Consider the following 14,707-nt stretch of genomic DNA (forward strand, 5'->3'; position numbering starts at 1 on the left):
AATAAATATTTGAAGAAAAAAAATTATCAAATTCCACAATGCTTTTAAAAAAAACTTTTTTTTATAAATCCAAGCTATGGCTGAAAATAGTACCTAGACAATATATATTAATCTGGATTAACAATACGGACATTCCTATAGTAGGAAAATTGATGGTGCAAGTCAACCTTTAGACCTCGCTGATGACAGTGATACATTAAATCCAATAAATCATCGTCTTCCCTCCATGTTAACAAGAAGGTCATAGGATTCCCAAATCACTGTTTGACTCACATGTATTTTATATGGTATGCTTTATACGATACAACCTTATATCGTAATCTCCAAGGACATATTAGTTTTATTTAAATATTATATTATATTATATATATTATTAGTGTTGGAAGCAAACATAATCTAATGATTTTTTTTTTATATCCTGCAAAGAATGATCTCTGTATAATGACTAAAGTCCAAGTCTTTACATCAGATGGGCCGAGTGGGTCTATGTTTCTGTGTTTCATCATGCATACCCCTTGAATATATGTATTGTATTAAGCGCTGCGTAAATTCTTGGCGCTATATAAATAAAAAAGATAATAATAATAATAATCTTCATCCATGACGCCCTCCTGTAACAAGGGTCAGGGAATAAGCCCCAAGGATTGAAGACGATGTAGGACCATCTCACCCAAACACAACTCCAATCTCAGTCAAGGTAACTATAAAAAGGACCCCCCCCAAAATAAATATTTGTACCAATTGATTTAACTAATTTAATATAATAAAACGTCCTATGTTCCGGAAAGTAGGAGGCAAAACTACAGCCATTTTTTTTTATCCGTTCCATCTTTTTTTAAATAAAAACAGATGTTTAGATGTAGTACTGTAGAAGAACTGCCCAGTGTTGGGATATCCAAGCAGAACATTCCCACTGCTCTCTTGTTTCCGCGTGCGCAGAGCTAGACTGCTTGCGTGCCGAGCCAGAAAGTGAGCCTTCTGATTGGACAATTTTACATATAAAACTTAATAAAACCTATAAATAAAACCTATAATAACATAACTAAGTAAACATTTTTCAGCTACGGGCGATGATATTTGTTAACTCTGTTCATGGCGTCTTGGCCCGTGTTACGTGTATGTTGTATTCATGTTTGGGCCAGCTGCAGCGGAAAGTGTCTGGACCCACAGAGTTATAATGTAAATATGGCAGCTATTATTGGTTCAGTTATTAAATGTTTTAACGACTAAGGGAAAAGGGGGCCGCTTTCATCCCAGAGACTCTAAACATTCCGGACAATTTGTTCATGTAGCTGTGTGTTTCCATATGTTCATGACAGTGCCATTCCGTACATTATTATCCGCGTGGTATCATAAAACTCACAGTAAACTATATAGATAGTCATATGGGTTGCTCCAGGCAAAGTTTACAGAAAATCCAGTATATTTGTAATGGAACTTCAACAGGAACTCAATATAAAGTGTTTTTTGTGCAATTCTTGATGATGTCATTCCCTGTCTGTTAAGTGGAAAAATCATCAGTTCCATTCCACTCTAAATTAATAGGACTTCTGAGGCTGACAGATAAATCACATGCCCTCGACGTTCTAACATACATTATCACGCACAGATGTTGCAGACAGTTTTGCCACCTTTGATGTTACGTAGGGAATAGGAATCATAACAGAAAACTAAAACTATTTTTCATGTTTCGAAAGCGCTTGTGTCTTTAAATGCAGCATAAATGACAATTCCAATCTCTTTTAGTCATAATGTAGAATTTGTGGATTTATGTATTCACGTTAGCTCAACGGCGAACATCGAATTGGTTCATCCATCTTCCGAAGCCTCCGTCGCAGGGGTGTCGGACTCCAGGCCTCTAGGGCCACAAGCGAAACAGGATATCCTGGCCCGAGCAATGGCCGCTCAATCAAAAAAATGGATGAAACGGATTAAATTAATTTCTAGACAAGGATTTACCTAAATCAATGTCTGTGTGTGTGGCCCTGGTGGCCTGGAGATTTACTCACTTATATTGTATCTCAGGTAGCTAAGGAAATTCTAATGGTGTTCTTCAATAGCTATTATTATTCTTATTATTATTACAGAGTTCCATGTATAATGAATTTTCCATAGCTTGCTGCATTTTAAAACTAGATTTTTACTCATGCATATTGTACATACGTGTGTATTCCTCAGGACTTTACATACATCATCAAAGCGGTGTTCTAGGCATGGCATATAGGCGGGCGCCTTCTTTGCCTATAGGTGGCGCCGGCAGCCGCCCAGCCTGCAGCCGCGAACCGTCGGCCGCGGTCATTCATTAGAAGCGCGGCTCGCGGTCACTTGATGGGAGGAGTGGGAGCGAGTCAGCCAGTTAGGAGGACCTTATGGGAGGGGCTTGTGGGGGTGGAGCCAGGGGGCAGCAAAATTATGTTTTACCTAGGGTGGCAAAAACCCTTGCACCACCCCTGATTTTATGAAGTAAAAAGACGTGGCGTGAATTGTAGGATATCGATTTGCACGTCAAGAAGGCCGATCTAGGTCATTAGAGGCAATACATTTGGGGTCTGCAGCACAACCAAATATACATATTATCTGCATATTCTTATGGAAATACATTTCATGCTATTATCTTACTTTCCTCGTTTCACAATGTTCTCACAATATATCTTTTCTGAAAGAAGTGGCTTAACCTCAGCATTTTAAAATTTGGTACCAATTCAATGATTGGCTCCATTTCTTTGCTCAAGGCTGTTTCCTTTCTTCCATAAGGATTTTTATTGCCCTGTCATGTTGTAATTGTGTTTTTTCATGACCTCTGCAACTCATGCTGTTTCCTTCCTATTAATCTTTGCCAATAAACGTCTCATAGCATTTAAAGACCGGCCTGGAAATGTACCTTCACGGCGAAGCATTTCAACACCCTTGTAAACATGAGTCTGTGCTCATCCGCTTCATACATATCTTATACGTTCCAAGAACAAGGGGCAAAAGGAATTATTCTGACATCAGAATTCTTTTTCGTTTGAATATCCATCTAGAGTTTTCACTAGTGCCAATAATAGAACAGATGGAAAATTATTACATGATTTAATATTTGTTTAACAATGTTTAGAAACCTTTTCTATTTTCTATATATATATATATATATATATATTATATTTTTTTACTATTATTATATCATATTATTACGTATATTGTACCCAGGTAGATTATATTTATCATTATCATTTATTATGAATTTAACATAGTGCTTTATATAGCGCCCATTCCAAAGTCAAGCATGACCCTATGATTTGCATATGGTAATTTAAGGTCAACTCTATGCATATAATACTTGGTCCAATTTATGGATGTGAAATGCAATTTTTTTGTCAATGGGGGTGGCAGACACACAGAATAGGGAGCATATCACCCTCTTGGGCAATCAGGCTTCTTGTAGCACCAATGTTTAGCGGGACGGTTAAAATGGAGACCACTGATCTTCCCAGTTGGCCCACTAACACTATGGAGACCTCCAAGGTCAATTTCTGCCCGTCATAGAATGTTCTTTTTATTCAGAGCACCAGGATACATCAAGTCATATCTCGGCGCTCAGCTTTTACGAAGACAGCGCAGAAGGGGTGGCCGGTGGCACTGCCCTGGGTTAAGCCTAGGGCAACACCAAAGAGAAATATGCCACTGCATAGAATGGGGTGGGTATGTCCACCTAGTCGGTAAAATGACTCTTTTTCTAGTATCCCTCAAACCAGGGCACATTTTTCAGCATCTGTCATTCCAGATTAATAAATCCATAACTAACAACCTAGATAATTAGACATTTGCAATCACATATGCATTAGGATTAATAGCATTATAATAATTTATAGCCTCTAACTTATAAATCTTTAGAATATTATTATTATTATTATCATTAATATCTTCCATTTATATAGTGCCGTCAATTTACCAACATTGACTTTTTTTTACACTTTTGAATAACAAAAAATATAGAAAGTTTGGATAATATCCCCCGGAAAATTTCCCAAGCCAAGAGAAAAAAAAATTACCCCAAAGTTCTAGTTATTTAAGTGCAGTGTTAGCTATTAATAAAGATACATGTTCGAAGTTAGAAACCAGAATAAAAATACATTTTATTTCAACATATGTTTTCATTTTTTGGCAAAAAAAAAAAAAAATATCTTAAAGGTTTCCTTTTATGAAATATGGAAACAGAGCCAATCAAAAAACCTCTAAGGTTTTGAAAGCGATTCTAATTTCACATTTTCTATTGATGAAACGAACCTACCAAAACAAGCCTCACACAAAAAGGACTTGTGTTATATTTTGGCTTCTAACATTCTAGAAAAACACAGGTAATCTTCCCAAACCCATTTTCTGAATTGTGGTCTGAAAAATAAACATTTAATTTGTTTTATCAGAAATAGGAATCCCCATCAGCCCCCAAAAGTCTTACACATTGTTTAGTTTTAAATTCTTATGGGGTGGATTAAAATGGATCATACCATTTTAGAATATATATAAAAAAATAAATAATTATAGGTAATATTACTGACTGTGGATTGTTTATTTTTTTCAGGTAGGGAAATTAGTTCCGTGTTTAGATACGGTCAATGAAAATAGGAATTTGGCATAACTTACCAGTTAGATCAATAACATGAAAGGCGGCAGCAACAAACCGGTGACCACAATGAACAAGAGTGTGCATCAGGTTTTAATTAATAGTAACTTTACTAGCGCTTTCTTATTCCTAAAAATACAAAGGGTTATATAAACATTTGCCACCAAATAGTAGTCCCAGGGTTGGTTTGGACAACCTCTATTATAAAATATATAAAATGTTATAATAAATAGACAGATAGATAGATAGATAGATAGATAGATAGATAGATAGATAGATAGATAGATAGATAAATAACTGGTCAAGTTATTCCAATCTAGATCTTTCTTGCTTGTAAATTCTAACTATTTCCATATCCAATGGCCAAGTATATAACATATGGCAAAAGGCAATGCACACACCAAATAGTATAGCCAGCTCAGGCTTTTGAACTGGATTAGAGGTTGTTAGATCAGGGTGTTTTTGCATGGATGATACTCTCTATACCTGGGAACTTCCCACGGTATGGAGCAATGGCTTTGCGTATAGGCACGGCAATCCACACGTGGGGTGGTGTTATTCCCAGAGAGCCTTTAATGGGAGGGAACTGGGCGGATAGCAGGGAGAGTGGGTGGGGAGTAGGCAGAGCATGGGTGGGCGTGGCATTTGACGCTCGACACCATGAGAAAGAAGAACCGGATTCCGAGACTCGGGGAAGCAGAGCTCCACCTGGAGACTCCGGTTCAAATGTAAGTGTTATGTTCTCATGAAGACCACCCAGTCACCTATAGGCTAACCAAAAATGTAGAATATCATAACATGTCACTCGATAACCACTAAGATTTGGGCCAATTGCCTCTAGTGTTTGGGCTGCGGTTTTGTGACATGTGTCCTTCTTTTATTGATGATATGTCATAACAGCAATGAACTACTCGTTCTGTGATGAGAGATGCGATTTAACGTTACCCCATTTTCAACACCTAAAAATACTTTTGTTTGGGTTGCTTTTAACTAAGTGATGCAAAATGCATACTGGGAATTATCAATCCCTCACACAGATGTTCACAATTTTCTTAATGTTCTTTCTGTTTCTTTTGATCTTAAAGAAAGCCAGCCATGTTTAACCAAAAAAAGTTATCCTTTAAAGAAAGTATTCATTTTTTTAATTTTATAATTAATATAATACTATGTTTAATAAAGGGTTATTATCTGTTTACTTATTTTTTACTGTGTAAGGAAGAAAACCAATGAAACACAGCAGGGAGAAGGAAAAAAGCCCATGAACTACAACTTTTAAGAATAGAAATATTTTTAAATATATCATACATTTTTAAAAAATGTCAAGCCAGGGGACCATGAGATCCAAATTAAAAATATGGAGGAGCCAGTGGTTCCCTTTCATTATTTGGGTGGTGGCATGAGTATGGCAGCATGATTAAAAACCCCGGAACCCATTACTTCTTCTCTACTCTGTAGGGGACATCCTTTCATCATCCCTTCATCATCCCTTCATCAGGGGAGGGCTGGCAGCCTAAGGCCTGGGGGGCAAGTCACGTGAAGTGGCTCCGCCCCCTCGCACTCACCTTTCACCCCTCACCTTTCAGACTGCTGGAAAACTGATCTAAACGACCGCTGGGTGCTGATGCCACCGGCCGGAGCTACTTTAATCCTTTTTTTTATTTATTTAATATGCCGGATCGGCTTGCCATATTAAAAATAAATAAATAAAGTATTAAAGTAGCGCCGGCCGGCAGCATCAGCACCCAGCGGCCGTTTAGATTCGATTTCCAACAATCTGATGGTCGCATAGTGATGGGAGCAGCGTGAGGGGTGAAAGGTGAGTGCGAGGGGGCGGAGCTTTCACCCCTCACGCTGCTCCCATCACTTGGCGGCCATCGCATACGGCCGCTGGGTGCTGATGCCGCCGGCCGGCGCTGCTTTAATAATATTTTTTTTTCATTTAATAGCCGATCCGGCTTGCCATATTAAATTTTAAAAAAAGTATTAAAGTAGCGCCGGCCGGCGGCATCAGCACCCAGCGGCCGTTTAGATTATATTTCGGCCGGCCTGGGGGGCAATTGCCCCCCGGCCCAGCCCGCCCCTGCCCTTCATCAACCCTTCATCATACGTTCATCATACCTTCATCACATCTTTGTTATTGTTATCCTACTTGCTTTCACTGGATCAAACTGGTAGGGAAGTTCCCCTATAAATGCCTGTGGTTTCTAATTCCAAATAAAACTAGATTCTTTTTGAATTATTCCTTTTTTTTCAAAACATATTGAAAAGTCATATTTGTATTATATACAGAAAAAAACATGTAATAATACATCTTCAGCTTGTTCCATAAATGTAACTAATGACTCATAAATTGACCAAGCCAATTTCGAATATTCCATGTCATTTCACACATTCTTGTAAACATCATCAACCGGTTTATATAAAATCTGGCATAAGCGGAAAGTTATTACTTTTTCGTTTCTAAAATACTAAAATTGCCAGTAATAGCACTAAAAACTCTTTTCGGTATAATTTTCAAAAGAACAAAAAAAAAAAAAAAAATCACATTGTACACCGATTACATTTCTTGTGCAGTGATGGAATTGTATATTTGTACGAGATTGGGCTAATTAGATATATTATCTAATCTATATTGGGCATCGTATAGTCTGTAACCACAAGGTAAACAGAAAAATTGAACAAAGTGCAAGCAAATGTTATCATCTCTGCTTTTATTGCTAACGGCCTTCAACATATTTTTCTCGTTTCCGATGCACAACTCATTTTCCATCTGCTACTAATCAGGCGAAATTAGGAAGAGAAAAAGTAGATCGATACGAAGCATTCCAATGTTTAAGACTTTGTAATAGAGGTTTTAGTCTCTTGGCAAATTAGAAGCTACTCTCTATGGTTTTATGTGTTGTCAGTTATAGAAGATTAAGTAGTGATGACAAAGTTAGAATTTTTTTTTTCTTTATGCTTTCCTGTTGATTACTAAAAGAATATGTCTTCACCTATGGGGTCGTCTGTAGCGGTTTCGAGTAGGACAGGAATAGGTTTGAACAGAGGCCAAAACGACGTAATTGTGAGAATGGATCTTTGGTTCTAAGAGGTCCTGTCTTCAGCTGGATGCTTTTGTTGTACCTGATCTATTGTTGATTTCCAGACATGATGCACATAAAATGTTAGTAATTACACCGAATTAAAGATGGTTGCGTAACCTCTTTATTTTAGACTTGTACTACATTTCCCTATTTTACTAGATGGGTGTGACTATTACAATCTTTAGATGGGGCAGACTACCGTCTAATGCCATGTTTCAATGTAGATACTGTGACAAACCCTGTAGCATGAGGGCCATGCATGTCACTTTTAGGGGTCCTAAGCACAGTCCTCTAGGGCAATCAGAGTCAGGAACAATAGTTTGAAGCAAAACAGTGCTTTATTTTTAACTGCTCAAACCCCAAAAACCAAATCATAAAAAGAAAACCTAGCTCCCAATTGGAGCCCTCTCTAACTTAACTATGCTGGTCTAAACTGACCAGCCTAATCACTCACTACTTCAACCTCCCAGCCAGACCCAGCTACGCCAGGCTCTGGAAAACCTCCCCCAGACAGCACACAAAATGTCCAGGCAGGTATTGCCTCACTTGGCTCAGGGATGGTCTTCTTCAGGGCCTCTCCTTGCCCTGGGAGCACAGGGAACTTCCTCTTCCCCCAACAGTCTCCCTGAGTATCAGGCTCCAGGGGTTTTTAATGTCCAGCACCTGTGCCTGATGTCAGCCTAATAGAAATCCCGGACCGGATCCTGTGGACTTCTTGCCTCATGGAAAACCCGGCATGGAGTTTCCACAAAATGGGGAAATGGAGCATTGGCCCACCCTGCTCTCCAATTGCTCCACCCCAGGGACCCATATGTATAATCTGCATAGCAGCTGTACTCAGATGCCATGCTAATCATCTCCCTGGGGTTCACACTGTCACAATACATAGTAGATAAGCACATGTAGATAGATAGAGAGAGAGAGAGAGAGAGATAGATAGATAGATAGATAGAAAGAGAGATAGATAGATAGATAGATAGATAGATAGATAGATGTTTGGTGTTATTTATGAACTATCTGGGTTAGAGATGTCCCTCAAACAATGATTTGAGACAGTAACATATACGATGGTGGGTGTATGAGCGCTAATGTCAAGAAAAGAACAATATAATCATAACATAACTCATATAAAACTACTGGTAATGATAACTAAGTTAAATATTGTTGCTAGTTAATGGAGTAAAGAAGATATTGGGTGCTGTGCTGTACTATAACTTAATACGCATGCTCCATTATGATCACTGGCCTAAAGAACAGCTAATGATAACATACAAGGCTACTCTTAATCATCAAGCTTGTAATGGGGCAAGACTACATTTCTATAAACGTCCTCATCATATAATATGTATAGCTGAGCAAGCAACAGACAAATCACAAAGTTGTCAATAACCATATATTTGTCTGTATAGAAAATATAGTTTTCAAGGTGAATCAATTTCAGGGCAGATATTAACCTTTTTTCTTGGTTTCTGAGATGTAAGTGAGCGTTGGATTCACTATTATCCTGGTCTCCCGGTGAAGTTCCGCAAAAAGGCGGAGCATCTGGACACACTCTCTCCCTTGTTCCTCCAATAAGGGTAGAGGATGTACCCAGAGGCAGAATAATGAGAGAAATTCAGAGGGGGCATGAGAGAGTGTGAAAGAGTGTGAATGAGAGTATGAGAGAGTGAGAGTGGGAGAAGGTGTCAAAGAGAATGAGATTGAATGAGGTTGAGCAACAACAAATTTCGTTTCCTAGTATAAAAAGCCCTACGATTTGTGTCTGAACTGACAGGGCAGGAAATAAAATTCATTGTTCAAAAAGCACAGACCAAAAATGAAACAAAAAATGTGTCTGAATCGTTTTTGGTCCATTTGCAGAAGTCTAGTAGATATATGACTTACAGAAACAAAAAGATAGGAGAGCCCGGCTCAAACGAGGGAGTTGGGTTGCATTGCATAAAAGGTAACAGTGCTACTTTTAGGGATGAACCAGCCACATTCGTATTGGGTCCTTCACCGTAGAAGGAACAGAGATGAGGAGGACAAACCTTCGTAAAATATGAACATAAATGGTAGTAAACTCTGTACTAACACATATTTTATTTGTATTTTATGGATATCAACATAACTGTATACCCAACAGTATCCAGATGGTTGAAATTACACTCAGGGATATTATTTGTTTATATTTTGCTTGGTTAATTTACTAAGATGACACACACAAAATCTAAATCTCATTTCTGAAAGGATGTTTATTCCCTCTAGCAGGACATTAAGACTATAGTATATATATATATATATATATATATATATATATATATATATATATATATATATATATATATATATATATATATATATATAGCTAATAATTAGCTATATAGCTAATTTATCATTGAAAAAAAAAATAATAATAAAATAAAATAAAATATTGAAAATTACAACACTGGGGTTTATTCAATAAAATGTAAATTATTGGTGAAAAAAACCCACAAAGAACAGCTCCAGCCATTGAACAGCCCCTTTTTTAATATTCTACATATGTAAAGTGTCGATTGTTACATTAAATTCTGTGCATGTTTCCTGAATTGTGTGCAAATCATCAGTGTTATGTTTGTGGTGTGATTGTGAAGATGAATTGTGCATGACGGTACAGGCCCATCATATAAGTATTTGTGGCAGAGGTAATGATGGTAGAATGCAAACAGAGAGTACACATAACTTCACACAAACAAGTAAAAAGCTGTTTTTTGGAAATCCAAGCTGTGGGTGTATGGATAAATCATGTAAACACCGTGTTACTGGGAGATCCTAAACGCCATAATGTTTAGTTAACCCCTTATTGACAAAGCCCGTACATGTACGGGCTCAAAATGCATTGTTTTCAATGGGTTTAGGGACTGCCCATTGTCCTTAAGGGGTTAACGTAGTCAGGGATATGTTTTGGAAGTCATTGGACTTCCATGAGTTTTTTATGTTGTTGGGTTATAGCTGTGTAGTCAGTAGAGTACCTCTAGCATTGTGTACTTAGCTAGCGTTAGGTGAAGCAGAGCGCTCTAGAGTTTACCCAAAGTTTTGCATTGGTGCCCTTGCTTCCTTATTCCCTCCCCGTACACAAGCTGGAGTTTCTTCTCACTTCATAGCTTTCCAGCGTCGACGCACCCTCCCAGACCCCAGGCCGAATAGAGTGGTACCCTCTGCTAATTAAGTCAGATGCCCCTCGCATGAAGATTACGTAGATTTAGTGTTGGCCTGTAGGATTCTGGAAAAGCGACATATCTACTTTAAGATGATTAAGATATCCGTGTGATCATAGAAGGTGCTGCTAAAAGACTTTGTTAGTTCCATGAGAAGAGCTGAGCGAACACCCTAAGGTTATCTTGGCACAGGCCCATACACTAGCTTAAAGAAAGACAATGTTATATTCCATTACTATACTTTTGTTTATGTAGAGGCATGATACAATTGGTTTGACTCGATGAGCCGTCTAAACATGAATTAATGGTCCATGTGCCTTTTCTTTGCAGGATTTTCACAAACAGTGATCATTCACATGGCTGGACTTTGTACCAAACAATAAATGAAGAACAATTGGTGAAAGCGAACCTAAAAATATAATGTACATGGATTTCTACCAAGAAACTTTAAATTCCTACATTTGTAGCAAGCACTTATGTTATTATTATTTATTGCTTTATATAGCGCCCTCAAATTCCATAGCGCTGTACAATGGGTAGACAGGACATAACAAGTAGTATATAACATAACAAATTCACTTACAGAGACAACAGGTGAGGAGGGCCCGGCTCCAAAGAGTTTACAATCTAGAGGATTAAATGATCGAACATGAAGTTGTGATGAAGATGAAGCATTAATCTGAATTCAGCAGTGATATTTTTCTGGCAGAGATGTATGTTTAGTCTATGTGAAGTTTAACCCATTCAATGCTGGTACATTTAGAGAATGAATTTGGTGGGGGGGGCGGTTTAAGGTCTAGTTTTAAGATGGGACATTGAATCTACTTTTTATAAAATAATTTCATAAGGTCAGGAAGGCCTTTAAATAGGGAATGACGGACCTCACGCGGGCTCTCCATTTCCCAATTACCGTATTTGCTCGATTATAAGACGAGGTTTTTTTCAGAGCAAATGCTCTGAAAAATACCCCTCGTCTTATAATCGGGGTCGTCTTCTAATCAGACCTCAAATAGAGGTCTGATTAGGAGACTAAGATCCAGATCCCCCGCACCGCTGCAGGGGACCTGGATCCTCCTGTCGTCGCCCCCCCCCCACACTTACCGGTGCTTCCGGAGGTGAAGTTGGCAGCGGGGGTTTGTATGCGTCCGTCGCAAATACCTTCCCCGACTGTCAGAGATCAGAGTTCCAGAGTTCCTGATCTCTGACTGCCGGGGAAGGTATTTGCGACGGACGCATACAAACCCCCGCTGCCAACTCCACCTCCTTCCGGCTGCCGCGGAATGAGACGTCAACCCGCTGCCCCGGCAATACAGCAGGAAATTGGAAGCACCGGTAAGTAAGTAAGTGTGTGTGTGTGTGTGTGTGTGTGTGATTTCTGGAATGCCTTACACCCCTATATGCCACTCTGGCACTTAGGGGGTTAAAAGGCATATTATGGGGCAGAGTGGCATATAGGGAGGTATAAGGCATTTCAGGAGGCAGAGTGGCGTTAAGGGGGCATTTAATAGTGCACTCTGCCTCCTGAAATGCCTTATACCTCCCTATATGCCACTCTGCCCCATAATATGCATTTTAACCCCCTAAATGCCAGAATGGGATATAGGGGTATAAGGCATTTCTGGAGGCAGAGTGGCACATAGGGGGTCAAAAGGCATACCATGGGGCACAGTGGCATATAGAGGGTTAAAAGGCATATCATGGGCCACAGTGCCATATTGGAGTGGCAAGCCTGGGGGCAGATGTGCGTAACTGGGGGACAGGTTGGAAAATACAAGAAATAAAAACAAAAAAAAAATATTTTTCTCAATCATAGCTTTTATTAAAAAAAATAGTTTACATGAATTAACATTTACTGGTAAAACTTTTTTCCTTTAGGGTCGTCTTATATTCAGGCTTTTTCTTTTTTTCCTAAGTTAATATTCAGATTTTGGGGGGTCGTCTTATAATCAGGGTCGTCTTATAATCGAGCAAATACGGTATTCATAATAATTATTTCTTTATTCGTTTTGAAGAAAGTTTCGCAATACTTGGAAAATATCTATAATCCTTCCATGAATTAACTATATCTTACGCAGCCCTAATGCCTTTACTAAAACGTTCTAATATAAGAATGTAGGAGCCCACGGTTATATAAGTGTAACGAATAGCTAAAATATCACTGGGACAGTAACATGTTTTTTGTTACTTTTCACATAAGTCTTTATGTCAGAGGCTAATGCTGTTTCTATAATCCACCTCTACTTTTTACATTAAATGTCTACATATGTTAACATGTTACAGAGACTCCTTTATAAAAATATTCTAACATCAATAAGACCTTTCTTCAGAATGTTCCCGCAACTGAATGACTCCATTATTTCTTGGATAATCAAAGAAAAAAGAAAAAAAACGCATGCCTTCAAAGTAGTCGTATTTTTTAAGTGGTTTTGGGAATGGAATATCTTTCGGAATGACTCAGATTTCTAAAGTGCACCTCAGTAAAACAGTTGGTGAGGAATATGTGAATCCAAGAAAGAAAAATATGTTTTAGTGTCCAATTCCCATTTGGTGTAAACCTCTGGAAAAAGGAAAATTCTTCCGACGTTAGCTTTTCTAGTATGAATGAACAGATTTTTCTTATGTAATCACTGAGATCAATCTAAACGTCTACTCCAATAGTATGTATCAATAACAGAGCCGAGCATTCAACAAACTAGAATCAATGTTCTTGCAAGCACAGAATACTACTTTATAGAATTTTAGATAAAATACTTCTATAGTTTGACAAAACAAAAAACATAAGATAAGTTTTCATTCATGGAGTCTAAAAATTAGAACCACCACCAACCAACCTTAGACTGAATGGTACTTTTTATTGACGTTCACGACATGACTCACAAAACCAGGACCATAACAGAAGACATCGCTTATCTAGATTTCAGTAAGGTTTTTGACACTGTCCCACATCGAAGACTTTTGAATAAACTGCAATCTCTGGGTTTAGATCCCAATGTTGTTGAATGGACCAGGCAGAATGGCGTATATTAAGAACAAGGTCTTGTTACCAGTGGGATACCTCAGGGATCTGTACTTGGACCCATTCTCTTTAATACTTTAATTAGTGATATTGCAGATGGTCTTGATGGGAAGGTGCTGATGACGTTCCTGGAGGGATAACTTGAAAGGCAAATGATTTGGGCAAACTGGAAAAATGGTCTGGCTGTGGCAACTGACGTTTAACATGGATAAGTGCAAGATAATGAACCTGGGGCATAAAAACCCATCTGAGGAAAGGGGTAATTATTTCAGAGGACTTAAAGGTAGGTAGACATATACAGTATATATATATATATATATATATATATATATATATATATATATATATATATATAGTTATTTTTACAGGTCCTAAAGGACTTTGTGCTACAGTACCTAGCTGTAGTTTTTTCAGTTTTCAGAATCTTTGCATTTAGATAATTTTCTTAGATTGGATCCCAGATAATCAAAAGGGTTAAATATAGTAACCTTTTCGAGAAAGGTTTCTCCAACTTCTTTGTTTATAGCCGTTACTATGATGTGTTAAAATATAATAATCCTCATAGGCATGGGAAACCCATATAAATTAACTAATTTTTTTGAATGGAAACATTTATGCATGCATTTTATGTAAAAGAAATCTGTCCTTTATAAACTACATTCATGCACCCTGAAGAGTGTAAGCGAAAAAGGAAAATTCAGTTTTCCTGCTGTCAGTTCTAATGATTGCTTGTGTCTGAGTCTATTTTGATATTGTCGGTCTAGGAACTCCGGCTTATATAATGTTACCGTTAAAGCAGAAATTAAACACCCATAAGAAAAACAGA

The sequence above is a fragment of the Spea bombifrons genome, chromosome 1 (genome assembly GCF_027358695.1).
Source record: "Spea bombifrons isolate aSpeBom1 chromosome 1, aSpeBom1.2.pri, whole genome shotgun sequence".
In the NCBI taxonomy this organism is placed as follows: Eukaryota; Metazoa; Chordata; class Amphibia; order Anura; family Pelobatidae; genus Spea; species Spea bombifrons.